This window comes from Erpetoichthys calabaricus, chromosome 9, assembly GCF_900747795.2.
Source record: "Erpetoichthys calabaricus chromosome 9, fErpCal1.3, whole genome shotgun sequence".
Lineage (NCBI taxonomy): Eukaryota > Metazoa > Chordata > Cladistia > Polypteriformes > Polypteridae > Erpetoichthys > Erpetoichthys calabaricus.
The window spans coordinates 136285503-136301131 of NC_041402.2; the positions used below are offsets into that span (position 1 = coordinate 136285503).

General features: G+C 41.0%; 1 protein-coding gene across 1 annotated transcript in view; it reads left to right on the plus strand.

The window, feature by feature from the left end:
- Nucleotides 1-5208: 5208 nt before the first annotated feature.
- inpp5e (inositol polyphosphate-5-phosphatase E) overlaps nt 5209-15629 on the plus strand; it is a 57819-nt gene continuing 47398 nt past the window's right edge. Inside the window, exon 1 of the mRNA XM_028810209.2 lies at nt 5209-5404. The gene's annotated coding sequence lies outside the window, so the exon portion shown is untranslated. The remainder of the gene's footprint in view (nt 5405-15629) is intronic.

Consider the following 15629-nt stretch of genomic DNA (forward strand, 5'->3'; position numbering starts at 1 on the left):
TCAAATACAAGGGAGAAACGCGAGGTGCGGTAGCAACGAGCGGGGCCTCAGCTCGTACTGTGCTATCCCTCACACACTGGGTTGATGCATGCAATTGGCTCATGGCTGTTTCTGCCTCTCTCTGTGTCGCCAATATAATGTTTGCAGACACGTTTATTATATACCCTGACTTTCTACAGTCTGGCTAATATCTTTTATGAATGTGTGTGACATATCTAGTCTTGCTATTCGGGCATAAAACCACAGTGAAAAGGCACACGTTAAGGCAGACAGTACCGTGTGCCGCACTGGAGGGTGCAGATGTAAACTAGGGATGGGAAGATCAATACCATAGTAATCGATACTAAGATACTCGAGCCGTACTCATTTGGTATCGAGTAACATTCAAAAATATCGATTACTACTGTATTAACTCACATTCCGCGTTCATGTACTGAAATGAGCAGGCGCGTTGTCACGCAACAGCGCTATAAACCCACGCCCCTTGATCAATGGCAGACTGAGAGCTTAGTTGTAAGCTGCTACTTTTTACAGATGGAAAAAGAATACAGCTGCCCGATGCAATATTTGTGAGAAGAATAAACAATATAGTGGCAAAACAATCAACCCATTTAAACAGTTAAAAAGCACATATGCTGTTCAGCAGAAAGACGTTTGTAAAACATCAAAGCGATGCAAGTCTGAAGCCTGGCGATTTACCTGCAATCAGTGCCAGATAAGGGAGGGTGCAGGAAGTTTTCAAAGATGCACGAGACGTTATTCAGGTAACTCTGCTGCCAGCAGGATTATGTAGAAAGGAATTTACTGAAGACATAGTTGAGTAAAATTTTTTACCGTTTATCACTCATTAATACCTATGAAACGTAAAGCACGTTGTTAGCATAATGGAGGACTCATAATAGTGAAGCATAACTGTCAGAGCTAACTAAAACAAAGGGTACAGTACAACGAAAATACTTAAATAAGCATGTTAAATAGTCTTAACACTATGCAAAATACTTACTAGCTGTGCCTAATTTGAAGATGAAAACTTTCACTAAAAGTAGCTTTTCTTTCCAAAAAATAAGGGCCTGAGTAAATGTTAAAAAATATATTAATTATTTTGCAAGTTTAGTGGATTTAAAAGTACTTTAATTGCATTAGTAACAGCATCTAGTGTAATAAAATATAATGTTTATGTTTAATTTTGTATTATTAAAATTGTATTGCGCTCCTGTTTCAAAGACATGCAGGCTAGGTGGACTAATGTTAAATTGGCCCCTCGTGTGTGTGTGTGTGTGTGTGTGTGTGTGTTCACCTTGTGATGGGCTCTCGCCCTGTCCAGGGATTGTTCCTGCCTTGCACCAGTAGAGGCAAAATAGTATTAAGCATAAAAATGTCGGCATTATATTTTCTAAATACAAACTTGAAACTTAACTAAATGTAAAGCTAATGTGACAAAATCTTTCTTAATAAAACAGAAGGGCAGAATATAATAGAAAATGCAAATGTGGGAATATTTTTTTTCTAAATGTTAGTGTTCTAAGGAGATCAGTTTAAGTACATTCGTGAATAACCAAATCTTTATGAAAATGTAAAAATTAATATTATCGTTATTACATTTGTATGTTCATTCTTTGCTACCCATATCCTTCCTGTGTGGAGTTTGCATGTTGTCCTTGTGGCTGTGTAAATTTCCTCCCACAGTCCAAAGATGCGCAGGTTAGGTGACCTGGAAACCGTAACTTGGCCATAGTGTGTGTTTGCCCTGTAATGGATGGGCACCCTGTCCAGAGTTTGCTCCTGCCTTGTACCCTATGGCAGCTGGGATAGGCTCCAGCACCCTCCCATAGCCCTGGTCTGGAGTAAACCGGTTAGAAAATGACATTCCATATTCATTCTATCAATATAAATTTTGTAATAAATTTTTATGGTGACCTTAATACTGTGTTGTGATATTAGTTTATTTAAATGCAGAATGGCCCATTAATATTAGCCATTCTAAACACTATCATAATTTGAAAACAAATTCCTAAGCTTTTTAAAAAAATACTCAGTATCAGTATCGAAAATCTGACACATAAAATACTTGTATCGATTTCAAAAACAGTGGTATCGCCCATCCCTAATGTAAACCTAACGGGTGATTAAGACTTTTAAAACTAAAGGAAAACAAGGAGGACTTTTACAAGAAAGTGACAGAGATTTTCGTGGAGAAGGATAGGCGCATGGACTTCATTTACAAATAAAGGTAAGACCGTAAATGGTTTTCAATTTTATAAAAAATGGGATCAGACTAAGAAAAAAAAAATCCAATATTTAAAGACTAGATTTTGACCTTAAATAAAATATTCGTTTGCTTTTCTTGTTATCCTTTTGTTGAACCGTTTATTAAAATTGATTAAAGCATAAGAATTAAAATCTTTTAAAAACAACTAAATATTTCAATTAAGGTCAAAATTGAAATCCGTTATTTGTACACCACTCTATACTTCTGTTTGTATTGAATGGGTATAAAGTGTGAAATTGCAACGGCAAATTTAGAACATATGGAGGGTGCAGAGCAAATGCGCTCTCTCTCTCGCCGCTATAAATGTAACGTTGTTTCTTTGCCAAATATGTGTGTAAAGAATGCTGATGAGATATTAAACATGACCAGTAGTCAATGTGCATGCTGCCAATCGAATAGTGAATAAGATATGGGTTCATATGCAGGTATTTGTAAATCTGATTCTGAAGGAGTCAGTGCCTCACGAACCTCACCACACGTCACTGCTTCAATACTGGCAGTAGAAATCATTAACATACAGTCTTGCTGGTGCCCTTCAAAGTGCAGAGGACCTCGTCTGTGCACCTGCATTACAAGCGCTCGTCAAGTGAATATTTTCATTGTGTGGCTATCTGTGCAATGGACATCATTGTAACATGAACAAATCTCTCAAACTGTGTGCTTGTTTAAAGCTTAACAGCAATGTGCTTGCACAGACTGGTTTCTTGGGTTGAAACATTTGATCTTGCTGACTATACTCATTAGGCCAGTTAATCTGTTTGCTCATTGATAGTCAAGCTGTGTTTAACAACATTATGAACTGTGTGTGTATTTTGTTGATTGAAACATAACTTGCATTGAAATATGTGTAGGCCAGCATTTGTGGTCTTGCAACAGAAAAAAAAACTAAAATTGTACTAATATTATATAAAAAGGCCAGAACTAAATAAAATATAAACTAAAATTTTAAACACAGAACTAAATAAAAATAAAAATAGTTGACTCCACTGAAAACTAGAACGAAATAAAAAAAAATTAAAAATTAATTTTATAAAATAAAATAAAAACTAAAATTAATATCAGAAGTGAAATATCACTGGTCTTCGGGGGTCACGACCTGATTACTGTGAAAGGTCTTCTGTGAATAAAAAAAACAAAAAAACAATTCTGCTGCTTGCTACAGTTCTTCATGCTTCTGTAGTTTGTGTATCGGCCATTTGCTTACATCCTTGACTTTGTTTCTTGCACTTGGGTTTGTCCTTGACATGCGTTTTTCTTCTGACCTCCTGATTTTGACTTGTTTTGATTTCACATCCTTTGCCTGGTCCCTCCAAATCTCAACATAACAGTAATGAGTTCAATTCGTAGTACAGTAATCAGTTTAGTTCAAGTATAAAGAAAGTCTCGCATCTTAAAACTACCACATCGCATGAATGTCACTCTGTGGACCATGTAAAATAACACAGAATGTAGCAGGTAAAATGTATATGAGTTGAGCGCATGTCTGTTTCTTATTACAAGCCATGGCAGAGCATAACCGCTGAAGAAACAGAGCTGCAGAAGCAAAAGTAGGAAAATAAGTGGAATATTGCATGGCGAATGGGGGAGGCTGTGAGCAGACAAGCAAGCAAGCAAGAAACATATCCTAACCTCTAAAAACTAGGGCCAAGAATCTGTGATAAAATGTATTACTGTCAGTTTCCTTTTGTTGTCAGAAGTCACCTCAGAAATGCAGAAGGCACATCTTCTTAGATTCAAAATCTTTGCCGCTTCAAAGTGGACGTATTCAGTAAGTCTTAAGGCTTTTCTTCGCAATGGGACCCTGGTGCCCATTAGCCCCATAAGTTTTTGGCTAGTTATTTTTTAACATGTATAAAATATGCTTCATTAGGACATCATTTTATGTGACCAACTAATAAACACCATACCATGACTGTGAAGAAATAACTCCGACTTGAAAAATAACTAATCATATGATCAATGCGATAACCTTTCTAGAAAAATATTGTGTCTTGTAGTATGTGAAATTGTCTTTGTGTTGGGTACTACCAGCCTGTTTCTACCTGAGGGCCTGGACCATTTGGCCCTGCAGTGTTCTCTGTATTCATTGTTGTGGGTGGTTATGGTAGAACTAGCACTATGTGCCTCCTGTTATTTGAAAAGAAAAGGAGATCGATGTCAGGACAGAATTACACTGCATCTTGATTTTCACCCACCACTGAGGAAGGTTGCGCTAAATTTGACCGGGCCACCAAAGAAGCTTGCATGTTCTTCTCCTGAAAAGAAGCCAGCAGTATGATGCCCATCTTTCAAACAATCAGAAAATCTCTGTTGCGGAAAGAACAGATATGAACGTAGGAAATCATTTTTTCAGCTGTTTGCCATACTCGCAATGCCCATTAGACACCTGGCCACAGGGTGGTTAGCGCTGCTACCAAACGTGCAGTGTACAGCTCGAGTCATGCTATGTGTGTACTCCTTCCATGTTATTGTGGCTTGTCCTTTTTCACCATAAAGCTGTTCCACTCTCAGCTGTTTTCCTTTCAATTCAGACAGTTCATGGTCAATATATTTTCCTGTGCAGCAAGTGGTTCACATTACTTAGCACATATATCTACATAATTTGTGAAATGATGTTGATATCAGAGAGTATCGCAATAATCTGATACCATTCGAGTCAGACCAGTATTCTATCACTTGATTAATTTTTACGTGATGTGAAAAGCCTGAACTTGTGTGTTTCATTAGTCATTAGCAAAAGAGTGACTGATATGAATAATTAGGCAAGTTAATGTTTACGTTACAGAAGTTTGCAGACATACAGGAAAATTCAGTTACTGCCCCACCAGTATTTTCATGCCAAAATACGCCACTGTAAATTCTACATGTTTTTCACACGCCAGCCACTGGGCGGCAGTGCCACGCGTTTCCGTTTGGCCGCTTGACGCGTTCTCCTTGTCTCCTCTCGGCCGCTCTCTCGTCAGTGGTTGGACTAAAGTGTTACCAGGGAAGCGACGCGACGGAGAGTGCGTTCGCTTGCATTAAGCAGAAAGAAAATGAAGCCGCGGCGGAGCTTTGAGCAGCAGCACCTGCATAGGACTGGGCGGTGGTGGCTCGACAGCTCGGATGAATGAGCGGACCACCAGCATAATGACGGTATGGGCCTAAAATTGTATATATTCAAATTCTAGTTGGAATTGAGCTTGCTTTTGTGAATTTTATGGATGGCGATTTGTATTTCAGATATTTTACGTAGAATGTATATTCATCTATTCATATACTATGCAACTGACCTCTTCGAAAATCCATTTGCTACTCATTGTTCAGAATCATACACTGAATTGCCTAAACTTGTCCTAACTAATCCGAGACTCTCGTCCAACATTAAACCCGAACAATCCCCAGGGAGAACCTCAGCTGTACTTCAGAGGACGTATGAAATTCGATGGCACGGGTTTTTCGTTTTGATTAATGACTTCCTGGCCACTTTCTTTCCTTTATTAAACATGTTTAACGGCCACACAGCATCAGTCGTCGCCTATTTACTGTACATTACTTAGGTCACCTGTGCACGAATATTCAAAAGGGGTGTGCTGTCGCAATACGCCAGACTCTCACCACTATTGCTCTGTTTTATTTGAATTAATCCTTTTGGTTTATATGTATTGCCGTGATATTTAAATTAACGACTTTTTAAAATAGCATTTTGCGAAGAGCAGATATAGACATAGTTGACAATTCATTCTGTCATGTAGACATTATACTAGTGGGACTGCTTTGGAATAACGTTTAGATGGAAATAAAACAACAAAAAGTTACTCCATTTATATAAAGCACAGAGTGTTTCTTTAACGATTTAAAAAATGTAGTCTGTTAAGGATTTCCAGATTAAAGTAATTTAAGTGACAAACTGACCTACTATACTGTATTGTTTGGAGCAAACAGCAACAGCAGCAGGGATCACTAAGACAAGGGTATGGGACTGCAAATTCTGTCATGTCTTAAGAATGGCGATAGCGATGTATGACAGATTCATGGACAGAAATGCCAATTATTCAGTCAGGTACAATATCAGTTTATGCAATGTGCGTCTTTAAATTATTTTTAACCATTCACTTTATAAACTTTTTCCATACATTTATGAGATAATTGCAGTATGCGAGAGGCAGGGTCTTGAGCAGTCAACCTGGCAGAAAGCAAGTCCAAGGGGGAAAAACCGGGGAAAGATCATGTAGAAAATATTCAAATATGGGATTTAAATGCAGTGACACAACCATTCATGGTGTAGTTTAAATTACAATTAGGCCTACAACAGATTTTTGTATAGCGCTCTTCACTGAGTGCAGGTGCAGAGTGCTGTGAACAATTCTTAGTTTAAATACAAGTATAAAACATACTAATTACTAAATATAGAACTGGTCCACTTATAAAATGTAGATTTGTTAAAACACACAGAGAACAAGGTAGAAATGAATTAAACATTAATGGAGACCAGCAATATCTATCCATTAATTAATTGATGAACTGTGGCCACCCTGGATTTTCTATAGTGGAGTCTGTGCTGAACATCCAATCTGATAAGTGAATCCTTCCACCTGATAATTTCAATGCTAATAAAAATAAAGTAGAAAGGAATTTAGATGGTCTTTATACATGGTATAGTATTGTTTGTAAAAGGAAATGTCACAAAAACATCACAGCTTAACAATACCTTGTTTAAAATAGAAAAGGCATAACAGTTGAGTTTAGTGTTTCTTGTGCGACACTGGATCTCGGAGTGTCTTCTGTGTACCCTTTTTAAAGGAGAATTCATCAGAGAGCTGCATTTACAAATGAGAAGAACACATTCCATCTATATTTCTTGTACCATTTGGATCATTCTGCTGTACCTAATAATTCATCTACTGCGTTTTGGAGGAGGCCAGGACATCAATACCATTACTGGGCGGTCTCTCCACACTGTACATTATACAACCCCAATTCCACCCTGCTCTGAGATTTATTTAAATAAATGCCTCATTAGTTTATGCTAATGTAATTTGAGGTATTTGCTTGTCACTGTTGAGCTGAAACAAATCCTTTGAAGTTATTAATGACTTTTTGATAGTTTCCTAGCAGAGGTTTCATTCCTTAGCTTTTAAACCTGTCAGTTAGATAGAGCCAATGATTCAGTGGTTTACAAAAATATGTTCACGTTTTGTCTGTTGGAACCACTTGTTGATTTATTGAATTATTTTTGTCCCTTTGCTGGCATTACTAAGTGCAAGGCAGGAAACTACTGTATTTTAGACACCAGCCCGTCACTGCCCCAACTAATGCACACTTCCATACTCGCACAATACAGGATTAATTAAAACTTGCCAGTTAATCCAGAAATGTAGATGACTCCCATATAGTGGCTACGCTACAAAACAGCCGCAACAACAGTGCATCATCACCACGGCACACCCTGTGTAATCATGCTGTTTGCTTTCATATTTTTTCTCTAACTAATAAAAAAAAAGAGCAACTGTAATCGTGAAATGTATCAACCAACCTTTACCTCTGACAGGAAATAAATCATTCATCACTATACAAACACCTTCTTCATTCTGTACAGGTTAGTGGGCCAAATTATCTAAAGCTTGCATAAATAATTTGTAGCCTCTGCTCCATAGAACAGTGAAATTGATTTGCCAGTTGTGATGAATGAGGTTTTTTTTTTTGGGTAATTAATATGCCACACTGTATGCAAGATGAGGGTGTAACAAATAATTGAAAAACAGGGGTTTCATCTTTATTGCCTAGAAATTAATAGTCGGTGGTGCTCAGTGAACTGCATTGTTTAATTTAAATGCTGTGTGTAAAACTTTCAGCAGAAACATTAAACCTAAAAATGCAGACTGTTTTCATTTTGCATTTTCCTCCATTACTCTCTTCAGATTCTGTGCACCATGTAGTCCTACATCATTACAATGAAATGTTATGGGTCTTGATATTGTAATGCCAGAAAGCGCAGTTGCTCCCTGTATATTATTGCATGGATGACAGTTGTGTTCAAGACCAAAACTGGGTATCATTTATAATAAGCACATATTCACAAAAACAAAGTTAACAATATAGTTTACCTATAAAGCAGTGAATTAATTTTACATTCCCTGTGGAAATGCAATTGATATCAAATGACTGTCCAGGAAGAAAACTCAAAATATTGAGGGCACAAGAACCCCTTAGCAGGTCATTGTCAAAGGGCCGCATCATATTAGCTTGAGGCTGTGGATTCTGGGGGTTCATGGAGCTTTTTCCTGCTGAAAGGAATATAAGCTGCTGTTTCGTCTGACACTTTCACCCCAGTTTACACCGATCATCTTCCACCTCACTGAAGAAAAAACTGAGCACAGTAAGTGAATGAATGCATATGCTTATTTGTATGTTTAAATGATATTTTTAATTTTGAAGGTATATATTATTTAGACTTTATAGAGAAAAATGGGCTCAAGTAGATGCTGATTGGTTTAAGTTGGTTTGTTGAAAAGTAAGCTGAAGGTATTGCATTGATGATTTAATTAGAATGCAAGAAAGCTTTATATATACATCCATCCATTGTCTCCCGCTTATCCGAGGTCGGGTCGCGGGGGCAGCAGCTTGAGCAGAGATGCCCAGACTTCCCTCTCCCCGGCCACTTCTTCTAGCTCTTCCGGGAGAATCCCAAGGCGTTCCCAGGCCAGTCGAGAGACATAGTCCCTCCAACGTGTCCTGGGTCTTCCCCGGGGCCTCCTCCCGGTTAGACGTGCCCGGAACACCTCACCAGGGAGGTGTCCAGGAGGCATCCTGATCAGATGCCCAAGCCACCTCAACTGACTCCTCTCGATGCAGAGGAGCAGCGGCTCTACTCTGAGCCCCTCCCTAATGACTGAGCTTCTCACCCTATCTTTAAGGGAAAGCCCAGACACCCTGCGGAGGAAACTCATTTCAGCCGCTTGTATTCGCGATCTTGTTCTTTCGGTCACTACCCACAGCTCATGACCATAGGTGAGGGTAGGAACATAGATTGACTGGTAAATTGAGAGCTTCGCCTTGCGGCTCAGCTCCTTTTTCACCACGACAGACCATTGCAGCGCCCGCATTACTGCGGATGCCGCACCAATCCGCCTGTCGATCTCACGCTCCATTCTTCCCTCATTCGTGAACAAGACCCCGAGATACTTGAACTCCTCCACTTGGGGTAGGATCTCGCTACCAACCCTGAGAGGGCACTCCACCCTTTTCCGGCTGAGGACCATGGTCTCGGATTTGGAGGTGCTGATTCTCATCCCAGCCGCTTCACACTCGGCTGCGAACCGACCCAGAGAGAGCTGAAGATCACGGCCTGATGAAGCAAACAGGACAACATCATCTGCAAAAAGCAGTGACCCAATCCTGAGCCCACCAAACCGGACCCCCTCAACGCCCTGGCTGCGCCTAGATATTCTGTCCATAAAAGTTATGAACAGAATCGGTGACAAAGGGCAGCCCTGGCGGAGTCCAACTCTCACTGGAAATGGGTTCGACTTACTGCCGGCAATGCGGACCAGACTCTGGCAACGATCGTACAGGGACCGAACAGCCCTTATCAAGGGGGCCGGTACCCCATACTCTCGGAGTACCCCCCACAGGATTCCCCGAGGGACACGGTCGAATGCCTTTTCCAAGTCCACAAAACACATGTAGACTGGTTGGGCAAACTTCCATGCACCCTCCAGGACCCTGCTAAGGGTATAGAGCTGGTCCACTGTTCCGCGACCAGGACGAAAACCACACTGTTCCTCCTGAATCCGAGGCTCGACTATTCGACGGACCCTCCTCTCCAGGACCCCTGAATAGACTTTTCCAGGGAGGCTGAGGAGTGTGATCCCTCTGTAGTTGGAACACACCCTCCGATCCCCTTTCTTAAAGAGGGGGACCACCACCCCGGTCTGCCAGTCCAGAGGCACTGTCCCTGATGTCCATGCAATGTTGCAGAGGCGTGTCAACCAAGACAGTCCTACAACATCCAGAGCCTTGAGGAACTCCGGGCGTATCTCATCCACCCCCGGGGCCCTGCCACCAAGGAGTTTTTTGACCACCTCGGTGACCTCAGTCCCAGAGATGGGGGAGCCCACCTCTGAGTCCCCAGGCTCTGCTACCTCATTGGAAGGCATGTTAATGGGATTGAGTAGGTCTTCGAAGTACTCCCCCCACCGACCCACAATGTCCCGAGTCGAGGTCAGCAGCGCACCATCCCCACCATATACAGTGTTGACACTGCACTGCTTCCCCTTCCTGAGACGCCGGATGGTGGACCAGAATCTCCTCGAAGCCGTCCGAAAGTCGTTCTCCATGGCCTCCCCGAACTCCTCCCACGTCCGAGTTTTTGCCTCAGCAACCACCAAAGCCGCATTCCGCTTGGCCTGCCAGTACCTATCAGCTTCCTCCAGGTTCCCACAGGACAAAAGGGACCGGTAGGACTCCTTCTTCAGCTTGACGGCATCCTTCACCGCCGGTGTCCACCAACGGGTTCGGGGATTGCCGCCACGACAGGCACCGACCACCTTACGGCCACAGCTCCAGTCAGCTGCCTCAACAATAGAGGCACGGAACATGGCCCATTCGGACTCAATGTCCCCCACCTCCCTCGGGATGTGGTCGAAGTTCTGCCGGAGGTGGGAGTTGAAGCTACTTCTGACAGGGGGCTCTGCCAGACGTTCCCAGCAGACCCTCACAACACGTTTGGGCCTACCAGGCCTGATCGGCATCCTCCCCCACCATCGAAGCCAACTCACCACCAGGTGGTGATCAGTTGACAGCTCCGCCCCTCTCTTCACCCGAGTGTCCAAGACATGTGGCCGCAAGTCCGACGACACGACCACAAAGTCGATCATCGAACTGAGGCCTAGGGTGTCCTGGTGCCAAGTGCACATATGAACACCCCTATGCTTGAACATGGTGTTCGTTATGGACAATCCGTGACGAGCACAGAAGTCCAATAACAAAACACCGCTCGAGTTCAGATTGGGGGGGGCCATTCCTCCCAATCACGCCCTTCCAGGTCTCACTGTCATTGCCCACGTGAGCATTGAAGTCTCCCAGCAGAACGACGGAGTCCCCAGAAGGTATGCCCTCTAGCACCCCCTCCAGGGACTCCAAAAAGGGTGGGTACTCCGAACTGCTGTTCGGTGCATACGCACAAACAACAGTTAGGACCCATCCCCCCACCCGAAGGCGAAGGGAGGCTACCCTCTCATCCACCGGGGTAAACCCCAATGTACAGGCTCCAAGCCGGGGGCAATAAGTATACCCACACCCGCTCGGCGCCTCTCACCGGGCGCAACTCCAGAGTGGTGCAGAGTCCAGCCCCTCTCAAGGAGATTGGTTCCAGAGTCCAAGCTGTGCGTCGAGGTGAGTCCGACTATATCTAGCCGGAACCTCTCAACTTCGCGCACTAGCTCAGGCTCCTTCCCCTTCAGAGAGGTGACATTCCACGTCCCAAGAGCCAGCTTCTGTAGCCGAGGATCGGACCGCCAAGGTCCCCGCCTTCGGCCACCATCCAACTCGCACTGCACCCGACCTCCTTGGCCCCTCCCATAGGTGGTGAGCCCATGGGAAGGGGGACCCACGTTGCCTCTTCGGGCTGTGCCCGGCCGAGCCCCATGGGTGCAGGCCCGGCCACCAGACGCTCGCCATCGAGCCCCACCTCCAGGCCTGGCTCCAGAGTGGGGCCCCGGTGACCCGCGTCCGGGCAAGGGAAAACGCCGTCCAAAATTGTTTTCCATCATAGGAGGTTTGTTTAACCGCTCTTTGTCTCATCCCTCACCTAGGACCAGTTTGCCTTGGGTGGCCCTACCAGGGGCATAAAGCCCCGGACAACAGAGCTACAGGGTAGTGCAAAAGTATTCACTTCCCTGGAATGTTGTCTTAGTTTTCTGCGTGACAAAAGATTTGTACACATTTATCCATTCAGTATTTTTAATGTGAACTTTTAAGCTGTAACAATACATTTCCAAATTCAAAATAAACCTTTTCCTGTAGATATTTGACCAAAGAAGAAAAACTCAAAAGTTAATATTTGCGTAAGTGTTCAAGCCCTACACACTAATACTTTGTTGTGAACCCTTTTGCTACAATAACATCCTTAATTCATTTGGCGTAAGTATGAACCTTTTTGTATATTTTCAGAAGTGATTCTTCTCCATTTCTCTTGGCAGAATTTATAGAGATCCTCTAGGTTGGTGGAATGGCACCTCTGGACAGCAGTTTTCAAATAGTGCTTCAGATTCTCAATAGGGTTAAGAACAGGGCTATGACTTGGCCATACCAAAACATTCACCTTTCCGTAGGTATGGTGTTTCTTGAGGCACAGGCAGTGTTAGTTTTACTCCATACATACCTCTGTGCAGTCTGGCCAAAAAGTTCAATTTTGGTCTCTTCTGACCATAAAACCTTCTCTCACATCTCAGCTGGGTCTTTCTTGGGCTTTTTGTAGCAAATGCCGTAGGTGGTTTTATGTGGACATTTCTTGCTACACGTAAAGGCCTGTTTTATGAAGAACTTTTGAAATTGTGGACCTGTGCACTTTCACTCCATTATCAACTAAAGAGCATTGCAGACTTCTAAGAGTGACGGTTGGATTTTTAGTAGTGTCTCTCACCAGTCGACGTCATGCTCTGATGTTTAATTCTGAGGGATGGCCTGTTCTAGTAAGATTTTGGGTACTGTGATGAACCTTCCACTTTTTGCTGATGGATCCAACAGTGCTTAACGGGACATTCAAACTCTTCTATATTTTTTGTAGCTATTTCCTAACTTGTGCATTTCAATGACTTTGTTTCTCACATCAGCAGAATGTTCCTTTGTCTTCATTTCTGCAGTAATTGTACAACAAAGACCATGGCCCTTACAAAGGGTGCTTTTTATATCCATAGAGATATAAAGGACTTGCAAATAGTACCTAATTATGTTTAATTATAAGTGACTGTCACCTTTGTGTTGTTTGATTCATTTGTCATTTGTATAACCATGGAGCTTCCAAAGCACAGAGGTTTAAATACTTAATGCAAACACTAACTTTTGCATTTTTCTTCTTTAGTTAAATCTCTACATTAAATTGGTTATTTTGACTTTGGAAATGTATTGTTACAGCATCACATTAAACATACTGACTGGACAAATATGTGTACAAATCTTTTGTCATGCAGAAAATTATGATGACTTTCAAGGTGATTGAATACATTTGCACAACACTGTGTGTGTGTGTGTGTGTGTGTGTGTGTGTGTGTGTGTGTGTGTGTATATATACATACACAGTACCCTTAGCAATTATTGGCACCCCTGGTTAAGAAAAATAGTAATAAAAAGTTAGATTTAACTATTTAATTGAAGTAAATTTGTTCTGAGTAAAAATAATCCTTCAAAATGAAATATTAATTTTTTTAACAAAACTACACGTGCTGTGATTTTTTTGATGCCAGCAGAAATACTTATGAAGTTTAATTGAAGCATTTTTTTTTCCATTTTTATCTGATTGTATTTAAGTTCATCAGAGTGTGTAGGAACTTTCAAGCAGTAATCTATGACTTTGTGTCACTGGAATATAAATATGTGGTGGCACAGACGTCAAATTCCCTTATTCATTCATCAACATGGGAAAGATAAGAGAACACCTAATTCAAATGACGGAAATGAGCATTGACCTTCATAAATCATGGAATAACTATAAAAAAAATTATTACGCGCCTGAAAATGGACATATCTACAGTTAGAGCAATAATTTAAAAAATCAGCTAGAACTGTTATCAACTTCCCTAGAGGAGCTCCAAAGTTTGTGTTGTCCCCATGCACAGTAAGAGAGGTAGAAAAAAAAATCCCAAAGGATCACTGTTGGAGAAATACAGAAATAAATAGCATCTTGGGGTCACCAGGTCTCATAAACTGCCATCAGAAACCACCTCCATGCCAACAGATTATGTGGAAGTCATGCCACTAAAAAGCATTTCTTGTTATTTAACCACAACTGTAATCCCCTGGAGTTTGCTAAACGTGACTGCAACTTTGATTGAAACTGTGCTCTATGGTTAGATGAAACAGAAGTTCAGGATTTTGGCAACAAACGTTCAAGATGGGTTTCCCATAAAAAGGATGGCTATACTGAAAAGAATCTGATCCCCATTGTAGCTGGTTTTCCTCCAAAGGCCCTGAGAACCTTGTTAGGGCGAATTGCATCATGAAGTCCATGAAATGCCAGAGAGATTTTAAATTTAAGTCTGGTCCAATTCTCTGCACAAGAGAGGACCTAGGACCTTGGATGATCATGAAAGAATCTGTAAAGAGGAAAGTCTGAGTCCCTGCTGTAAATATTCTCCAACCTTATAACATGTTATAGGAGAAGGGTACATGCTATTTTATTGAAAAAGAGAGGTTTTACAAAGAATTAAATGCATGTGTGATTTTATTAAAAATTATTTCTTGATGAGGAATTTTTTTTTTCTCAGAATAAATTTAGGTCAGTTACAGACTAGATTGCTCATTTGTTTCAGTGCGCGTTTAATGTAATTCACTAAAAGGTGACTTTTTAATAACCATTTTTTCTCATCTTTACCAGGGACGTGACTATGATATATATTATATGAGTGTGTGTGTATTTATATATATATGTATGTGTATATAAATGTAATGAATTATTAATTATTATTATTATTATATGTGTAGGATGCCACTGCACTTATAAAATGGACAAAACCAAAAGTATTAGTTCCGACATTCAAAGGTATTTTTAAACATGTATTGGAATTTCCAGTTGCTCCTAGATAATAGCAGGGTGTGTTTGGTTAGCTGTAATAATAGAAACCGGTATCATCTATCTTAATTCCAAATGCAAACAATCTTCCTCAAGTGATGTAATCTGTAACACGTCTAAAAGAATATAATCAGTGCGACAACTTACCTGTTATTTAATTTTGTACATTCAGTTCACGTATTTAATGCAATGTGTTTTGTCAAAGTTAAGTTTTACAAAATGAAAGGTGTTTTGTCTTTTTTTGACAGTCTTTAACAGATTTTGTTTAGTAAGATACAATTTCATTTGTAGCCCCACGACTCTTTTTGTGTGTAGAAGCTAAAGCATCGGAGTTTAAGTCAGTCTTATGAGTTTAGGTAATAACTGACTTTTTGTGTGACCCTGAGAAAATCTCTTAACTTGCCTATGCTGTAAAAAAAAAAAATAGCTGTAAATAGTTGTAATGAATCAGGATATTGTACGTTGTTTTAGACAAAGGCAGTAGATAGACACATAATTATAATAATGTAAAATATAGTTTTACATACCACACTATGTGTTTAATAACAGAATTTTAGAAATTAGAATATTGTGCTTTAAAAGTTGTTTCTT